Below are 18,209 nucleotides of genomic sequence, written 5' to 3'. Positions count from 1 at the left end.
TTTTCATGACTGATTTGAGCCTCCTTGCCGGCATCTACAGAGAGCGACAGCTGCCTCCCTAATTTGTATTTCTCAGCATGGTTTTTCACAGCGAGTCTGAATAAAAGGGGACTGTGACCTGTTCAGTAATGGGGGATGGAGAAGTAGAAATAGAACAGCAGTGAATAGAGAGAGATTCAAGTTTAGTTTAGCAAGATAAAAAGCGTTTAATTACATTCGTTAGATAAAATGGCAACAGATTATACCCAAGAGGGAGGCTGTTCTGTGAGGATTTCCAGACGGGGTTTACGCTAAGGTTTGGACCTTCTGTTGTTGGCTTTACCACGGTTTGTGATCTGACTTAGGACAAACCTTTAGTCCTTCCCTCCCTCCCCACTTTTTCTGTGTTTTTCTGAGGTTGTCTTTCAACACATATTAAGTGACAGGATGATCTTTTTTTTTTTTTTTTTTTTTTTGCGGTACGCAGCCCTTTCACTGTTGCGGCCTCTCCCGTTGTGGAGCACAGGCTCCGGACGCGCAGGCTCAGCGGCCATGGCTCACGGTCCCAGCTGCTCCGCGGCATGTGGGATCTTCCCGGACCGGGGCACAAACCCGTGTCCCCTGCATCGGCAGGCGGACTCTCAACCACTGCACCACCAGGGAAGCCCTCAATTTTTTTTTTTTAAATCTTGATCTACGAACCCCTAATTTTACATGTATGTGGCCTATTCAGAGTTTAAATTTGCCCTCCAACCGGCCGTCTCGTCCGTCCATTATTTTTACTCCCTCGTCGAATGAACACGTTGCTTTTCTTCGTGTAGACCTCAGTCCCTTAGTTTCTCTTGATCGTGAACCTGCATTGGGATTTCATTATCTTCTTGCCTCAGTTGGATTCGTTGGTGGGACTTTCGTTGGTGGGCCCACATATTTTAAAGAGTGCTCAAACCATCACATGGCCAGCTTCGAATGATCACAAGCTGAGCCCGGACACAAAACAATGTCCCAGGTCTGGGAGGAGGCGTGAGCCATTTAGTCATGAACTTGTGGCGTCTGTAAGGTCCCTTGGCTCGCCGACCTCGCCTCCCTCCAGATGGGCAGCCTCATCTTGGGTGATGCTCTTGTCCTCCTCTTTCTCAGACTCCATGGTTTGCTGGACAGTATTGAGAAAAGTGCTCCGGTGAATTCTAGGGCACGTTTGCACCAGCCTCGGAGGAGGAGACCTCCCTGCTCTCGCCTCCCTCCCTCGAAGCCTTCCCACACCCCTAGCGTGATGTCAGCTTCCCACTTCTGCACGTGACCTCACCTTGAGAACCAGCCGGGGCCTGAGAACATCGGCTCTTAGCCAGCTTGCCCGCCCTCCTCCTCCGCAGCATCCCGTCTCCCCCACTTTGTCAGGTCTTCGCTACACTTTGAGAACCACCTTCCTGGCGCCACCCTGTCCCGGGCCTCCTGCCTATTTGGCCGCTTCCAATGAGGCTGCCACCTAGCGGTTCTCACCGTGGCCATGGAACCTGGGTCCATGCATTCTGTCTTTGATTCTGTCTTCCCTGACCTAGATTTGAACTTGACCACAACCCTGGGATGTCTGTCTGGCTTTGACACAACACACCAGCTCACGTCGCCACTGCTGACCTCTGCTCCATTGCTCATTCGCCTTCTGAGTGTTTTTGCGGCTGACGGTATTAACCGCTGTAGAGTATTAAGCCATACATCAGCCTCGCGTTTTCACCATGGATCTTGATCTCTCTGGAGTCTAAGCCCGTTCCTCACTGGCGCCCCCTCCTTCCTAGGGGTGATCCTTCCCTTCCTCCACAGGACCTCGTCCATCTACCAAGAGACCACACAAGTGTGTCACACGCACACACAATACCCTTGATGTCCCTTTGGGCAGACCCCAACTCTTCAGTGACAGGACACAAAATAACTTGGCCAACAGTGACCTACACAGCATACAAATACATAAGGATCACATTTTAGAAGAAGCGTTTGTTTAGAGGCTTCACAATATTACGGCTTCACAGCGATGCGTCTGCAATTCCCTTGGTCCTTCCTCAAGGTTGCAAAATGGCTGCCATAGTGGCAGCTATCACATCCTCACAGAACGTCCTTATTCAGTTCTTTCAACAGATAGTTTTCGAGGATCTGTTGTACTCTTGGGATGCGTCTCTGAGTAAAGCAAACAAAGGCTTTGGCCTCTTGGAGTAAGCATTACCTCTGAAAGGAATCAGGGCTGGGCCAAAAGGAATGGCTCTCCTTTTATTAGGAAGAAGAAAAAAAATGAATCTCAGTAGATTTGCCTCACATCTCCCTGGTGCTGGCTTCTCTGCTTGGTTCTAGGGCCAGCCTGGGGCCTGGGGCTGAGCCTCACTCCACAGGAAGTTAGAGTGAATATCTGGCAAAGGTGAATGGGTTTGCAGAGTTGACTTAGAATGATCTCACTCCCAGGACAGCTGCCCTGAGTACAGTGGGAGTTCCATTAACAAGGGAGGCTTCACGGGCCCCACTGGAGAATAAAACTTGAGACGAGGAGTGGAGGGGATGAAGCTGGAAATGCAGAAAGACAAATGTTTGGATTTTATCTTGTGTACAGTTCCGAGAACTTTTTTTAACAGACATGTGATATCAGATTTTCTGAATAGGCACTTTATGCTTGTAACAGTTTTGAGAAAGCATTTAGATAAGTACACTTTCCTTATCTGTTGAGCCTGATTTGATGTTAAACAATAGAAAGGGGAATAAGTCTAGTCCTTCATGCAAAATTGATAATACGGTAATAACGGCAGGTTTGTGTACACATGATTATCAAGAAGTTTCTTAGGATTACCCAAAATGGACATTGGTACCTCCTAAAGCAGCACCTCTCAAATTATATATAGCAAGAGAGAGCTTCTCTTTATTCTTGCCAATTCGTTGTGGACTGGTGCCTTATTTTTTTTTTTTGAATACCACGCCACGTGGCATGCAGGATCTCAGTTCCCCAGCAGGGATCAAACCCGTGCCCCCTGCAGTAGAAGGGCGGCATCCCACCCACTGGACCACCAGGGAAGTCCAGACTGGTACTTTTGTAAAATAGAATAAAGATGATGTGGCCATGTCATCTTGCTGTAGAAGTTCTTAAATGCTTCCCACTTTTGGTGTCCATCTCCTCATGGCCTGGCACCTGTCACAGGCCACACTTGGAGTCATGCCCGCCTGGTTTTCCTACAAGAAGGAAGAGCCCAGAATCTAGACAGAGGTCCTAGTGCTTGCCAGTCACGTGACCTTGGGCACAGCACACAAGTTGTATCCGATTCACCTCCTCCATGCGTGTGATGGAATAATCTTCCTGGCTTGCCCGCTTGCCTTAATAGGGTTCTTTCAGATTCAATTAAGGTAACGAAGATCCTTTGTACAGAGTCACCCATATTTAAATAATAGATACCATTGTTTGCTGCTTCTCGAGTTTAATTTAGGAGGGAAACCATCTCTTCTTTTCAGTGGTGAGAATTGAACGCCAGCTCCACTGTTAGCGATCCAGGGGGGTCTCATTTTTGCAGGAACACACTTCTTTCTGTCTTCCCCACGTGAGTGGCAGAGGGCACCGGGGGGCCTCATCCCCATGAGGGGTCTGACGTGCAGGCACGAAGACCAGGAACTTCCTGCAGGGTTTGCTGGGAATTCATGGCCCAGAGCGAGGCAGAGCGGGGGTGTCTGCCTGCTTCCCTTGTATGCAGGGGAGGAGAGGAAACCCAGCAGTGAGCAATATTCAACATGCACAGCCAGCGGGAGGAAGGGCGGTCAGAGCAGCAGGTGCAGGGCCGGTTGTTAAAGGCAGGAAACCGGAAAGGCATAAGAATGGAAGAAAGAAGCCATGGAGGAGGCCTGTATTCTTGTAACTCAAGGAAGCGCTCGACCAAATGTTAATACGTGTGGTTTTCAGGACATTTATGCGGTTTGGAAACAAGTCTGTGACATGGCCACAATGGCAGCTAAGATTCAAAAGAGGAAGTGTCCCACGGACCCACTTAAGGTGCTCGGGCCAAACATTGGGAGCTGTTAGGCATATAGCCTTTGTAAGCATTTACTTGCCAAGTTTGGGGGAAAAAAGATCACAATGTCTGTGTTCCCATTCTGGCCTGTTCAATCTAACTTTGTTACAGCTTCCCCCAGTGGTGCTCTGTTTCTGGGTGCTGAAGATTCTGGGTTCACTGACTTGTTAAAAATAAAACAGGGCTTCCCTGGTGGCGCAGTGGTTGAGAGTCTGCCTGCCGATGCAGGGGACGCAGGTTCGTGCCCCGGTCCGGGAAGATCCCACATGCCGCTGAGTGGCTGGGCCCGTGAGCCATGGCCGCTGAGCCTGCGCATCCGGAGCCTGTGCTCCGCAACAACAGTGAGAGGCCAATTAAATAAAACAAATGTGATGCCCCCAGAATATTCTGGAGTGACTTTGGAAACGATACATAAATTCATTCGGAAAATGAAATTAACATATTTTGTTTGAGAGTCATTGTGTTGATGTTTCACACTTTATTTGAAGTTAATGGAAATTCTTCGCGTCTCATTAGAGTCATTGGCCTCAGGAAAATTCTTCATGAGGTCTCTTCTGTTTCACGTTATTTGTGGGAGTGTTGGTTTTCACCTTTGAACGATGGGTAATGTTTTCAATGAGAAGAAGTATGTGTTATTTGTCTCTCTTTAAGCCGTGTATTAAAATAGTCTGACAGTTCATTTATGTAAAAGATGCTCCAAGTTTCAAACAAATGCAAGTAGAATATAGTATCAAGCTGTCCACGTCCTTATAGAGCAGAGGTTCAGCCTCATTCATTAGGGCAGCGCTACCCAGTAGAAGTAAGATGTGAGTCGTGTATGTAATTAACATTTTTCCAATAGCCACACTTAAAAAAAATTTTTGTGAAATTAGGCTTTAGCGCAACAAATCCGAAATGTTATTTCAACATGTAATAAATTTCAAAATTATTGACGTATTTTTTATTTTATTTCCCTATTGATTTCTCGAAACCTGGTATATAAAATTACCTTTGGAACACAGTTCAGTTTGTACTATTTGTGTGCGCCCTTTCCCTGGCTTTCATTCTCCAGCTCAGGTTGGCAAACTTCTTCTGTAATTGACAAGATAGGAAATATGTTAGGCTTTGCCACTGTCGTGTGAAAGCGGTTACAATGCATGGCAGTGTTCCAATAAAACTTTATTTACAAAACAGATGGCAGCCCAGATGTGGCTCCAAGGCTGTTCTTTGCCAGCCCCTGCTCTAACTGAATGTATTGTCTCATGTGTGTTTTAATCTTCAGAAGTTGACTTCTGTTTTGGCTTAAAGTCTGCTACCAAGATAGCTATTGTGATGAATTTCATTCAGGAATATTTAGGGCAAATGTATCAGGAAACAAACTCCATTGTTAAACAATGAATACTCTGGAGCTACAGGAACTTCCCACCCCGCCTCCTGAACTTGCACCTTGCAGAGGAGCAGTGTAGCTAGGGGCTTTAATGCAGACTTGACCCTCACTCTCCCCTGGCTCTGTCTCAGAGGAGCTTCGTGACCCTAGATAAGTTAATTAACCTCTCTGTGCCTCAGGTTAGGCATCAGTAAAACGGGAATGAGGATGATCGCTACCTCAGAGTTGCCAAAATTCAAGAAAAGCTAGCATTACAACGTGAACCTGGTGCGTGGCACTTAGTCCTTGGCACACGTGAGCCTTCATTCTTGCTGCTGCCATGACTGCTGCTGCTACCAGTCTGTTACTACTAATAGTAGTAGTTCTGCTACTACTACCACCATCACCCTAGAGATCCATAAACACAGTCTAATCCGGGCACCAGAACAGATGCACATCGGCCACCCACAGACGCTCATAGCATCTACTCACACGAAGTCTCTTTGGACTCGAACTTGTGGATAAGTAGAGGAGTTACAGCATTCTAGGGAAGCTTTGGCAGAAGCTGCAGAGATTCTGATGTTGGAAGAAGTGGGTACCTATTGTTCCTCTGTCTTGGTAACTGCGGTGTGATGTGGCTCAGATCACTCCTTCTTTGGACCTGTTTAATGAAGATGCTGATAGCTGCCCTGCCCACCTCACAGGGCGGCAGAGATGAACACATGACATCTGGTCTATACAGTGCTGTGCAAATGTCAGCTAATAGCATTTCCCAAATGGCTGCCTCTCCTCACCTTATATCACAAATTTAATTTGATCATTATGGACTGATTTAACTCGTAGGGTGGCTGTAAGGGTTACGAGAGATACATGTAGAGCGGAAATGGGTCACTGTTCCATGAATAGGTAGCTGCTGTTTTTATTAAACACACCACTTTTTATCATAAGCCATCCCTTTAGGTTTCTAGCCATCATTTGGACTAGAAATACTATTAAATGACCTTGTTATACAGTGTGGCAGATAAACTCCCCAAATTCCATGGTCTAACATGCTGGAACGTAATAGAAAGTTGGCAGAATTAAATTGCAAGTTATTCTTCTCATCAGTAATTAGTTTCTGACTGATTGATTAAAATGTTAAACTGATGTTGACACAATATAAACAGGGAGTCCACAGTGTCACCCTTTCATAGAACAAGAGCCTGTCTCACATATAAGGCATCTCAGTAATCACCTTTCCGTAGAGGTAGAGGTTGGGCAGAGATAGGGGAGGTTATAAAGCTTCACACTGCGGTGATCACCTTCCTATTCTGTGGGGGGCTCCTAACCGTTGGCACCAAAAGTACAGAAATGCATCCACCATGAAACAAAGGGGGTCAGGGATGGAGCCAGGGATGGAAGTGTTGACAGGAAATTTCCTGGTGTGGGGACTCCAGGGTTCCACTTTATTTCCTTTCATTCAGTAAAAGCTGAACAGAAAACAGCAAAGGGTAGAACCAACCTAAACGTCCCTCCATAGGGAGCTGATTAGACACATTCTAGGAATGACATAGTGTGCTGCTGTGAAAAAACACGGGAGATCTGTGTGTCGGAATTCTCCAGGATGATCTTAGGCAAATAGAGCAAAACGTCAAACATGTCTTTGCTTTTTTAAAAAAAAAAAAAAAATGAAGCTTGTATTTATTTGTATGTGCATGCATGCATCTGTATACATGAACACACAGTCCTACATTTATACATGCATAGAATACGTCTGGAAGAAAACACAGAAAACTGGCAAGGGTGGTTTTCTCCAGGAGAGCTGTGGGGTTTTCATTACATATATTCTCTATATTTTTGATTTTAAAAAAAAAACCTTTGCATGCATTATTCTTTCATTTAATGATAATGGAGAAAACAAGGCTTTACTTGTATCTCCCAATGTCTTTTACATCTGTCCTCATTAAATACTATGCTGAAAAGTGACTTCAGTGCATCTTGACCTGAACTCTTTCCCATAGAAACACATTCCAGTTGTGTCATATGAACAACTGAAAAACATAGGCGGGTATTGAGCTGTGTTTTCGGCTTGTTCTCTAGAAGCACATTTTGAGGACTGCTTGGACCTTGTGACTGGTACGCTGTAGAGTTGAGGTCAAGCCAGCATTAGAGTTGGGTTTTTCTGCTGCTGTTCTCATGAAAGTAAATCAACTCTAGTTGGGTAGCATTAGTTTCGTTAAGGTTTTCTTCCACCATCCATCTATTTAATTGTTCCATTCCAGTGTAAACATATAGTGGTATCAGTATCGCGACTCCTTTTGCCTCTAAGTCTTAGACTGAATAGAATCCGTGTCCAAAGCTACTTTAGTTGCAGGTTTTCCCCCCAGTCCTTCCCTGTGATGTTGTTTCATACATTTGTAACACATTTAGATTCTTCTGTGACAATCTGGGTTATTTCCTGGGGTGATCCTACAGGGCTCATTCTTTTGCTGTAAAGTTCTGCGGATTTTGACAAATGTATCATGTCACGGAGCCGCCGTTATGGTATCATAGGGAATAGTTTCCCCAACCTAGAATTTTCCTCTTCTTTATCTATTCAGCCCTCCCCCAGGTCCTGACAACCACTCATTTTTCTACCATCTCTATAGCTTTGCCTTATTCAGAGTATCATGCAATTGGAATCACATACGTACACTTAGCACTATGTATGTAAGGTTCCTCTGTGTCTTTTGAGGGCTTGACAGCTTTTTAAAAAAAAAAAATCTGAATAATATTCAGTTGAATGAATGTACCCCAGTTTCTTTTTCATTCACCTATTGAAGGACATGATGATTGCCTCCAGCTTTTGATGGTTCTGAATAAACCTGTTATAAACATTCACGTGTATGTTTCTGTGTGAATATAAGTGTTCAACTCAGTTGGGTAAATACAGTCAGCCCTCCTGATCCAAGGGTTTCACATCCGGGAATTCAACCAAGCTCAGATCAAAAATATTCAGGAGAAAAAATTCCAGAAAGTTCCAAAAAGAAAAACATGAATTTGTCACATGCCGGCAACTCTTTACATAGCAGTTACATTATATTTATATAGCTATGTAGGTAGCATTTACATTGTATTAGGTATTATAAGTAACCTAGAGATGAAGTATACAGGAGGATGTGCATAGGTTATATGCAAATACTACACCATTTAATATAAGGGACTTGAACATATGTGGATTTTGGTATACATGGAGGGTAGGGTCCTGGATCCAATCCCCTGTAGGTACAGAGGAATGACTGTACCTAGGAGTGTGATTGCTGGATTGTATGTTAAGACTATGTCTAGCTTTGTAAGAAACTATCTTCCAAGTGGGCTGCATCGTTTTGCATTCAGCCAGCTGTGAGTTAAGGTTCCTGCTGTTCCATATCCTTGTCAGCACTTGATATTAATCAGTTTTCTGGATCTTCCCATTCTAATAGGTGTGCAGTGGCATGTCATTGTTTTCATTGGCAGTTTCCTGAGATATCTGATGTTGAGTGTGTTTCCATATGCTTCTTAGTCATCCCTATAGATTCTTTGATGGTGTCTCTGATCAGATCTTCTACCTTTTTAAAAAATTGGGTTTTTTTTTGTATTGTCAACGTGTAAGTGTTCTTTGTGTATTTTGACTACCGTCTTTTTCAGCTATGTATTTTTCAAACATTTTCCCAGTGTATTGCTTGTCTTTTCATTGTCTTAACAATGTCTTTCACAGAGAAGTTAATTTTAATGAAATCTAACTTAGCAGTTTTTCCTTTCTTGTACTGTGCTTTTGATATTGTTTCTAAGTTATCACCAAACAAGTACATTGAAACAGCTGTAAACAGGACCACCCTTTCATTTATGCAATACAGTAGGATAAGTGGGTACCTATCTGAGGTGTCGAGTCCAGTGGGCAGCAATTTAGTGAGAAACTCATAAGATTCAGCTCCTGCCCACAGGAATTTATACTCTTATGAAGGTTCACATGGATATCTAATGGATATAAAAAAAAATTGTGAGAAATAGATTCACAGACATAGAAAACAAACTTATGGTTACTAAAGGGGAAAAGGGAGGGGGATGAATTAGGAGTTTGGGATTAGCCAATACACATTATTATATATAAAATAACGAGGACCTACTGCATAGCATAGGGAACTATATTCAGTGTCTAGTAATAACCTATAATAGAAAAGAATCTGAAAAAGAAATATATATGTAAAACTGAATCACTTCGCTATACAGCTGAAACTAACACAACAGTGTAAATCAACTATACTTCAATTTAAAAAAAAATGTGACAGGAGGAACAGCATGGGCAAGGTCACAGATGGTACCAGTTGGATACATCCTGAACAATTTTATTGAGGAGGGAGTATTTGAGAAACCCCTAAAATATCCACGAAACTCAACGGTTAGAGACAACGGGAGGGCATTTCAGGTGGAGAAGTTGGCTTCAGCCGAGATGAGACAGGAAGTGAAGGTTTTAGTCAGAAAACAGCTAGAGTTATCTCTAATTTGACTAAAACGTGGAGGGTGTGTGTGGGTGTATTGACTGGAGAGGTAGATTGGAGCTTACTGGGGGGGGCCTCCCATGTGAAATTGAAGCCCTTGTCTTAATTTGGGGTGCGCTGTAAGTTCAGGAGCAGGGAGGGGGTATAATAGGGCTAAGGCTGTGCCTTAGGAAGGTTTCATGTACGCATGTGTATATTATTTATGTTCAGAGTTTTCTTCCCATTAAGTAGTTGGGGTTTGTGTGGATCTGAGGTGCGGACCACAGTTTCCACCTGTAACAGAGCTTGAAGTTACTTGCTTTTCAACTGTGCTCGTCTGGGAAGGGTGTGGTTGGAAGGCTGTACTGGGTGAGTGAGAAATTTCCACGCTCTGTAATCTGACCCCCCGGGACTGACCAATAGCTTTAACCAGTCGCGTAACCATGATGCTTCCCCTTCCTCGCCTGGGAGGGGGATGCGGTTGCCTCTTTTCTCAAAACGTGGAACTTAGCAAGTGGCAACAACTGTGTCAAATGTTGAACTGCCCCGGAGAGAAATGACTGATGTGAGACAAAGACCCTTTGTCTCTAGTTTAATTGGCTTTTGTTTACTTCCTTTTCAAGGTCAGGAAAGTTATACTGCTGCTTTAGTAACCATGCTTTTGAAAACCGTTCAAAGCATGATAAACTCATGCTGTTTATTAACTGCTTTTGAGAATTTGATGTAACAAAGACAGCAAATAAAGATGGAGAGGCCTCACGTCTTAATTTTTTGTTAAACTGTTAATTAGTAGGGAGTGAGGACCGGAGTCTTGTCGCCACTCAGTGTAAGGTTGGGCATAATGTCTTCTAAGTCTGACATAACTGACTTGATAAACTCTAATGTAATTTTTAATTCTTCAAGTTGATGAAGGGTTATCAGGCTTCTAAAGATGTGTTTGCTTGTTTGTGTTTAAAGTTGAATTAGGGTAAAGGCATATCCCATGATCATACTGCAAATACAAATATTCCTAATATATTAAATAGTCTCTGTAATCCTGGTGTCTCTCACTCCACAATGTTTACTTAGCAAAATGAAGAATCATGTAATGGTTTTACCCAAGAATCAACTTATTTTACATTTCTTGGGATGCTGGATCCTAATCCTCCACGATACGGACTGTGTAATAAGTCCCTCCAGTGCAGAGCTGGTATGTAGGTAGATAAAGTTTACAGTATTTCACAGAGGAAGACAGTCAGGGGCCATTAAAAAGCACAATGAGAAAAGTAGAACTCTTTCATTTTAATTAATGTTAGAATGTTATACCACTCACTTTGAGAAACAATCTACCAGGGTTGGGTTGGAGGTAAATCTGATCGATATAAAGTTTTAAAAAATTATTTTTGTATTAGGCTACTAAGGTAGGGCAATAAAACAAGTGTTGGCATAATGCTCAGATCCCACGTCTGGTTACTCTGTGCTCTGAGGACCCGTGTGGCCAGGCCCAGGGCTTGCTTCCATATTGCATTCCAAGCAGATTGGAGCCAAAGAGAACCTGCCTTTGTCGGGTCAGAGCTGGGGCTGGGTTTGCTCTGGGTCGTCCCATACAGTTGCCTCTGGTTGCTCAGTTAATGGAAGGTTCTTAATAAATACTTTTGATTGATGAAAACAGTAAGTAATGTTTACTTTTCCCTCATCTCTAAGACATTGAGATCCTATCAAGTGGCTAGTTTTTAGACTTTGAATAAATTAAGCGTCTTCTTAAAAGGGAGAGAAGGACCACTTCTGGAAATAAATTGTAGCCTGTGTTCAGAAGCGCCCGCATGAATTATCAAGTTTCATTTATTATTAAAGCAAAAGCAGTCGTCATTAAATACGTTGTCACCTGCGGGCTCCTTCCACGGGATGGAGTTCAATGTGTTCTGAGTGTGTTCTTCTGTCCACTGTGGTGTATCGGCTCGTCTCTAGCGCCTGTCCTTGGCAGGTGGTATCCAAGGAGGAGAGGCAGGTGGACTTGCAACCACAAGTGAGTCAAGGAACATTTGAATTCTGTCAGTCCTCTGACGCTGAGACACAAAGTAACGGTGTTGTCAGCCTTTCGTTGTCTGTGTTAATGGGACCAGTGACTGGAGACGGATTTGCGCAGAGTTTGCCATTTGATTTCCCAAAAGGTGTCCTCTGTTCACTAGTTGTTTCTGTGTATAGATATTTGGCTGCACTCACAGTGTCGTGTGCCGGTTTCTGTTCTACATTGCCGTGGCCCTTAGAATTGTGATTTTTTTATATCACCTGTATTTACACCAGGTCAGCACCTGACAGGTTGTCCCTAAGGCCCCCCCCTTAGTGTTAAAATTTTTAGAAAATGTCTCCATGTGCCCAAAAGACCGAGTGTTCTGGAAATGCTACAGTATAGGGTGCGTTCTCTGCCCGGATTTCATTGTAATCTTTTCCCTAAAGAAGTTTCTAGCTCACTCCTTTGAGAATTATATCCTCTGGAAATATGCCTCCGGTTTTATAACACGTCAGTAGAAAAATATGGTTCGTATCAAGTTTGATTCACATACTAGTTTTCAGGAATGCAAAGTTCTTTGAGCTTTAATTGTTTGATTTAAGCAAATATTAACTGGTTTGAACAAGTCATTTAGCCTTGCTCACTTCCAGTTTCCTTATCCGCAAAATGCAATAATATTACTCATCTAACCCACCCATCGGGTTTCTGCCTTCGAGTGCTGTATGAGTTGAAGGATTGCTGTGGGTACCTTGCACATACAAACAAGAGGACTTGGTTCCTGCAAGGCTGCTAAACAAGCATTTGAAATTCTATGTGTACAATCATCAGTAGATCTTTGAGGTTAGAATAATAAAATTCTTCTTTTTAAAAATTATTAATGTTTTTAAGATTATGTATTTTATGGTTGCCGTCTTAGACTATAAAAATAATATAGGCTCCTTAAAGGAATTGAGAATCTGTTGATTAACATCTATGAAAAATGATTCAAAAATTAAGGCAAAATAAAATACCTGGTTGACAGAAGTTAGTATTGAGAAGGAAACTTAACTTTGAGCTTCCTGTCAGCCAAGGCAAAAAGGGTAATACAATGCATTTTCTACTGTGTGTTCTCTTTTAATCACTGTATCTATTTTCAGTTTATTTTGTCTTGCCTTAATTCCTCTTTGGCACAAGGTGCATAAGTAAGTTACCGTGAGTTATAATAGTCATCAATTTATGAATGTAGAGTCAGATTAAGCATGTCATTTCTTCTAGAGAGAACAGTTTTCTCCCCTGATATCAAATTTTAAAAAAAATTGCTCTCATAGATCCGTGTTAAGTGATATTACATAACAGTGGATGACAGCAGAGTGAAATAAGAGTCACTTCTGTGCCAGTGCTGCGTCCTTGTCCAGCTTGTTCTCTCCCCTCTGGGTGTCTCTTCTCTTCAGGAGACTCTGAGGCATGGAGAGGGTCTAACCTCAGCAGTAGAGCTGGATTTCCCACCACCCGCTGACTCGGTTTCTAGTCGATGTAATGCTTAATCAGAGTGTGTGTGACTTTGGCCGTCAGAGGACAGTTCCTTCTCTCTGCAGTCCTGGCTGGCCCCTGCCAGCACCCCCTGACCTCGGCGTGGCAGGCTGCATTCCCACCCCACCCCCTCTCCCTGGACTCTTCTCAGGGCTTCTCCATTGGTTTCTGTGAGACCTCAAATGCTGAAAAGCATTAGAACTTCAAGGGTCCACAGGTAATTATTCTATTTTCTTTAATTAAATAAGCGCAGATTGAGTGTCCTCTTACCGTGGACAGGTGACTATTTCCAAGTCCACCATCACACTTTTTGTTGTCTCTATGCAGTATTTTTTTGTGTGTGTGTGTGTGTGTGTGTGTGTGTGTTACGCGGGCCTCTCACCGCTGCGGAGCACAGGCTCCGGACGCGCAGGCCCAGCAGCCATGGCTCACGGGCGCAGCCGCTCCGCGGCATGTGGGATCTTCCCAGACCGGGGCACGAACCTGCATTCCCTGCATCGGCAGGCGGACTCTCAACCACTGCGCCACCAGGGAAGCCCTCTATGCAGTATTTTTGAAATTATGGAAGGCTAGGTAATGTTTGGGGTAATCATTCATTAACACATAAATGCATTTTTCTTTTCTTTGTTGTAAAACACCTCCCCTGTCTTGTGTCCCTGTTTGCCAGCACGTCTGTTGCCCTTTATTTAGATTTTTAGCTGCAGAAGCTTGGGCTTACCCGTAATTGATTGTTGTGGAGGGCTTAGCATGCTCTGTTACCAGTCATTTGTTTTGTCTAGGCATTCTGAAATCTTATTTTTTCAGATTGTAGAGGAGAAAGTTCTAATTTTTTTTTTTAGAATTAAATTACCTGAAGCTAAAAATATTTAACCCTGTCTCCAGGATACAAACTCTCTTGCATCCGTCTCTTTTTGTCCATTTTAAATGCCTCCGTGTCAGTCTGGCTTTTACAATACCTTTTTTTCCTAAGCTTTATTGAGCTATAAATCACATACCATGCAACTGACTCATTTGAAGTGTACAATTCAATGGTTTTTCATAGGTTCACAGAGATGTGCAACCATCACCACGGACACTTAAAACATTTTCATTACCTCAAAAAGAAATCTCCTTAGGGGACTTGCCTGGTGGCACAGTGGTTGGGAATCCGCCTGCCAACGCAGGGAACACGGTTTGATCCCTGGTCCGGGAAGATCCCACATGCCGTGGAGCAACTAAGCCCGTGTGCCACAACTACTGAGCCTGTGCTCTAGAGCCCACGTGTCACAACTACTGAAGCCCGCATGCCTAGAGCCCGTGCTCTGCAACAAGAGAAGCCACCGCAACAAGAAGCCCATGCACCACAACGAAGAGTAGTCCCCGCTCGCCGCAACTAGAGAAAGCCCGCACACAGCAACGAAGACCCAAGGCAGCCAAAAATAAAGAAATAAAATAAATAAATTTATAAAAAAAGAAATGCCCTACTTCTTGGCTGTGCCCGCTCTGTCTCCCCATCCCCTCCACCAGCCCTTAGCAGCCACCACTCTACCTTCTGTCTCCGTAGATTTCCTGTCCTGGACGTCTCACATGAATGGAATCGCGTAACACGTGGTGTTTCGTAACTGGCTTCGTTCACTTAGTATCATGTTCTCAAGGCTCATCCGTGTTGCAGCCTGTAGCAGCGCTTCATTTTTTTACAGCCAGTAATATTCCGTTCTATGGATACACCATTTTGTTTGCCTTCTCCTCGGTTGATGGACATTTGGGTCGTTTGCACTTGAAGGTTCCCTTACAGCAGCTTCGCCCCTGATCTCCCTGCTCCTCTGCCTCTGTGTCCACGCTGTTCAAAGTAGGACCTCTACAATCCATTCTGTACCTGATTTTTTTTTTACTTTGTAAAAAAAAAAAAAGTTAAGTGTCTTCAAAGATATATAGCCAAATAGAAATTTTTCATATTGTACATACGTGATTATTTCCTTCTTTTAGTGCCGTCTCATTTTCCCCCCTTTTTTCTCAGCTGTCTCTTCTTCCCACCACCCATAGTAGTGCCCTCCACTCAGTAACAGCCTGGCATGTCTCCTCCTATCCTTTTCTGCACACTGTGTATCTAAATGTGTATATTCACACACATGTACATACACAGAGCAGGTGTTTTATTTGATGGGGTCATTGTTATACATACTTTTCTGCATCTTCTTTTTCTCACCTTTCAAAAAGGCTTGAGAGTTAACTGGGGCATCTTTAATTTGGTCTTATTTTGTAATGGCCGCCTAACACTTCATGATGGGCCTGATATCAAAATAGACCCAGCCATGCCTCTGGTCTTGTTTCCAGTTTTGCTGCCACCAACACGGGGATCCTTCAGCACAGGTCTGCCCCCGGCGGGCAGCTCGCGATCCTGGAAACAGTGGCATCAAACTTGAGTGCCGTGTCCACCAACAGCTCAGGTCCCCGTCCACCTCCGCGTTCCATCCCGGACTGAACTACTGAACATGCCAGGTTCTCTTTCCACCTCTTGGCTTTGGTTCGTGCTGTGTTCTCTGTGTAGAATGTCTCTTCCCCTCCAGCAGTGAGTAGGAGTTGTGAGAGCCCAAAGTCTGGGTCAGACCTGGGTTCAAATTCACGTGACACCCATACCCCCTCAGTACTTTTCTTTGTCCCGTGTTCCCAAGGAACATAACTTTAATGTTTAGTATGGTTCTGTAGTAGGCCATCTACCAAATAAGTCGTGATGTTTGGCATACCTGTCACCCTCCTAAATGTCAGGGTCCTTGGAAACAGAATCAGCCCTGTGAGGCTATGCAAGTGAGGGTCAGAGGGTATAAGGGAAATCTCTGTACCTTCCTCTCAATTTTGCTGTGAACCTAAAACCACTCTTTAAAACAATTAGTCTTAAAAAAAAAAAAGCTGTGGAGACAGTAAAAAGATTAGTGGTTGCCAGCTGTTGGGGAGAGGTAGAAGTGAATACATGAAGCACAGGATTTTTAGGGCAGCAAAACCACTCTGTGCGATGCTCTGATGATGGACACGTGTCATTACATAGTCATCAAAACCCATAGAATGTACAGCACCAAGACTGAACCCTGACGTCAGATATGCACTTGGGGTGACTAGGATGTGTCATGTGGGTTCATCAGTTGTAATGAATGTCCTACTCTGGTGAGGGGTTTTGATTTAAGACAAAAAAGAATCCAGCCCCCGCCTTTTGTTTCCCCCGAAAGCATGAATCACAAAACCCTGGCTCATAGTAGGTGTTTAATCATTTATATTCAGTAAATGGATCAAGGCCAGACTCCTAGGACTATCATTGCCCCGGTTTATGACTGTTACTTCCCCAATCCTCCCTTGCTGTCGGCCATCAAAACTTCACAGTTAGCACACTGCCGGCAGTCTTTGGAGGGAGGACCTCCAGTTCTGGAAAACGAGTTACCAGTACAGACTGGAGTGCATTAGCTGAAGTTTTGAAAGGCCACATGCCTTTGAGTTGTGACTTGTCCACCCTCCAGCTGTGTCATCTTTGAACATTAAATTCACCAGAAAGAAAAGGAAGTTGAGACCCACCAATGGAAATACAGGCCTACTCCCCTCGTGATTGCCCTGTGTGTTGCCCAGGGCGACAATCTGCGAAGAGATCCCCCTTCCCCCGGTTAAATTTCTGTGAAGGGGCAGAAACACAATCACAATGGGAGCCTGGAAAGAGTGGCCACTCATGGTGGCTCCCTCCCACCCTCCCGCCCCTCCCCAGGCTGTATGAAATCCTACAACCACACCACACTAATTAGCCCGAGAATGGGAGGGGTTGTCATGGCGACCGAGCACTTTTTAAAGCACAGGAATGGTGTTCATTATTGTTCAGTGTCTTTAGCTGTGGCGAAAAGGTCAGTGTGGCAGTTGTTTTCCATATGAATTTTGGCCTGAGAGCCAAACCGAAGGTGGAATGTTCCTTGGAGGGACTGGAAGATGGTAAGTGCCGCTGGACTTTTTGGATGGGGTGTCCCTTTAGTAATATTTTTCAGAGTGTTTTAATAACTAGTGCCAAACTAAGGAATTGTACGGACTTTGTTAAGTAGAGATTGAAAGAAAAGGAGCAAGGAAAAAAGTATGGGTCAGGAACAGTGAAAGTTTGAGAGAGATTTAGAGAGTTTTTTATTTTTTAATTTAACAAGTCTTTGAGCATCAAATGATTAAATACGAAATTTGTAGATTTCTCTATGAATTAACAAAGTTAACTAAGTCTGATGCCTTATTCAGTGTTTGTTTTATATTAGCTCTCTACTGGTCGTTGTGGATCGCTACTGTTCAGATTATATTCCCAAATAAATCTAACAGAAGCATTTTAAGCAAATACCCTCAGAACAGTTGCCTCTCTCTCTGTGTTTCAATCCGAAGATAAGGGAAAGGAGTTATCAAGGCTAATTTTTTCATGCTTTTCTTTTATTCTTTCTCGTCTAGGGATATTTGAAATAATTAAGACCAGAAACCAGTGAGCCCCAGTTCTTTGGATATTCGCCCTTATTTATTGGCTAGACTCCGGTAGAATACTGCTGAGTAGAGACATCTGACCCCAATGTTTGTAGGAGAAATTAAATTTGAGACAAGTCATCGTGCTGGATATGATGGCAGCTTTTCCATCAAACGCTGCAAGGGAGGTTTACAGAGCATTCTTCAGATTTATTTTTTTGCTAGCTTGGAAAGCGTACAGAATAACATGGCTTTCAGCCTGATTTCGTGTTAATGACTGGCTGTGTTTTTAAGACTCGCAAATTTAAGCCACTTACCGTCTTTGCACTTTTTAACAATGTACTTGTGTTCTATGGCACTATTTTTCAGTCATTTTGTACACAGTTGTGTAAGATAAGAAAATACGAATTAATTAAAGGGAATGGGGTGTTTGGATTAAAACA

General features: G+C 43.5%; 1 protein-coding gene across 1 annotated transcript in view; it reads left to right on the top strand.

The window, feature by feature from the left end:
- The window catches only part of MYO10 (myosin X), a 219,695-nt gene that overhangs the window by 163,457 nt on the left and 38,029 nt on the right, over nt 1-18,209 (top strand).

The sequence above is a fragment of the Stenella coeruleoalba genome, assembly GCF_951394435.1.
Source record: "Stenella coeruleoalba genome assembly, chromosome: 3".
Taxonomy (NCBI): Eukaryota; Metazoa; Chordata; class Mammalia; order Artiodactyla; family Delphinidae; genus Stenella; species Stenella coeruleoalba.
The sequence above is the reverse complement of the archived record's forward strand: the minus strand, read 5'-3'. Positions and strand labels throughout refer to the sequence as shown.